Here is a 2,578-nt window from a genome sequence, read left to right on the forward strand (position 1 = left end):
GCACCCTGCCGTTGAGCAGAAGGTTATCATTGTGTTTATGTCTGAGAGTAAAGCAGCACGGTGCAGTTATCAGCAAAGTGAGTCTCTTTTGTTTTCGCTCTCCCCTCACTGGATCTGCCCTTTGACCTCCAAGCCCCAAATATGATGCCCCTAGTGTTGAGAAGGGGCACTGCAATCTGCAACGTTTTGAGATGAGGTTAAATATTTTCACTTGATGAAGGCCAAAGCTCTCTCATATATCTGCAATGATCACTGGTGGTTCTGTGATGCAGCTTGAAGAGAAGTACACTCATCCATCTCAGAAATCTGTCATATTTTACATAATTTCAGTATGCCGTCTGTATACAACACTATTATCTTCCTCCATCAGCCTCCACATGAACACATTGTAAGTCTTTGTTTATAACCTGCTATTGTCTTGTATTGTGTATTTTCTTATAAAGCACGATATCTATTCTGTGAATGCAGGATTTCTTGTCTATCTCATGAGCCTCCTAGCAGCAAGGCAGAAGAAGAAGGAACATCATCTCCCAGGGTTTCCTCTTGAGCAAGCAACGCTGCCACCTGCTGTTGAGTAGAGATAGAGTAGATGGCTTAGCATCTCCTCTGCTGGTTGATACAAGTAGTCTTGAGTACTGCTGGGCTCAGTATAGCTGGACAAATACATTCTCCATTATGGATTATCTGCCTGAATGGTATCGCATTGGCCTTTTCTGTTTTAAATAGATCCATTCTCCAGATATATTGCCTAGTGGCTGTAATCTGTGTCTTCTTACTTCAGCAAGCTACACACTGGCACCATGATATGTGTTCATTTTAACCAATAACATATCTGCATTTAACTTGACTGAAGCTAACATGTTTAGTGTTTAGTGAAGTCCCTTCCACAACGTGACATCGCTGCAGCTCTATAGCCCACACCAGAGGGTTAGTTGATCATGTTGTTGTGTATTCAGCTTTGTTTTTGTGTCTTGCAAAGGCCATTTAGAGATTTGATGTTTTGATCCGTCGCGACTCTGTGGAGAGTTTCCGGTCACCATGTCCCTTCATACAGGCGTGTGCAGAACAATGCTCCCAGAAGAGGGATCTTATACGATGTCAGCCTCTGCGTAAAGTGCGCTGCCAACATTGTGATATAAAGGTCAACAGGCTAGCACCAAGACGGTGCAGGCTGCTGCGCTCAACTCGGGTGACACGCTGAAACGACACACAGGTCACATGAGAACTTCCCCTAAGGGAGTGCACTGCTTCTCAGAGAGGGATGTGCTGGCTAACCGCTGCCCAGCCTGGGCTTCCGGCCCTGGGGCAGCAGAGCCTACCGGTAGGCCCTCACACCCTCCAGCACCACCACTATCACCCCACTCCAGACACTGTGCCAGGATACTGTGGTAACACAACCCTGGGCCTCGTGTTCCTCCCTTGTCAACAAGACTGATGTCTGGAGAAAGGAGGAGAGGAGAGGAGAAGAGGACATGTAAGTGACACACTAGTCTTTTAGGTTGCAGAGATGCTGCGTTCCACAGCTGGATCGTCATTCAGCACATTCCCCATTTCTGCTCCTCAACCACGCAGACCTTTTTTGGATCGACAGCACGTTTTGTTCATGGATTCTGAATAGACTCAATGCAGATCTTACCAAGCATCAAGGTTGGGCTGAACTAAAGCCTTTCTCCCTGCCACTAAAGATTTGTTTCATTTCTTGAGCCACCAGGGGGCAGAGCATTAAACCTTTCACCTTTCATCCTTGCATTGTTTCTGCAGTAATGCAGTTAAGCACACATGCACACACACACACACACACACACAGCGTGCGCGCACACACACACACACACACACACACACACACAGTGTGCGCACACACACACACACACACACACACACAGCATGCGCGCACACACACACACACACACACACACACACACACACACACACACACACACACAGCTACTGACACAATCAAATAAGAAAGCTGATATAGGTAATGGCCTGTATGGGTGATTGATCTTGATTACTTACGGTGAATGAAGAGGAGCCTCTTCATTGTTGGCTTGTCTTTATCAAGCCAAGCACATCAGGCACCTCCCTACCTGCTGAGAGAGAGTCACATCAGGCACCTCCCTACCTGCTGACAGAGAGTCATTGGGAGCAGTGTTGGCCAGTAACTTAGTTACTGTCATTACAATTTCCAAAAAGTCATTATTACAGTTACTAATCCAACTTCAAGTTACTGCATTACTTTCTCCAGCACTGGCACAGTGCTAAAACAAAGTGTGTGGAGATAGGTCTGTCTATGTGAGACTACTGCGTTGCCTGAATACATTGTTTTCTTTTGTCCTATTCACCTTATGCTCCAACACAGGGGTCAGCCAGTTACTTCCTATTGTGTTTACACTTCCTGTGACAGTTACAGTACTAGTGACCAGGTGACACAGACGGTGTTTTGAACAGGAAGTCATAACACAATTGGGTCAAGTGGGCGGGGCTACATAAGGTGAATAGGAAAATAAATAAAAAGTAGGCAGTTTGGCTGATTGTTGACTCCTCCTGTAAGGTTAGCTATTGCTCCAATAAAGTGGAT

The sequence above is a fragment of the Poromitra crassiceps genome (genome assembly GCF_964638095.1).
Source record: "Poromitra crassiceps genome assembly, chromosome: 27".
Classification (NCBI taxonomy): domain Eukaryota; kingdom Metazoa; phylum Chordata; class Actinopteri; order Beryciformes; family Melamphaidae; genus Poromitra; species Poromitra crassiceps.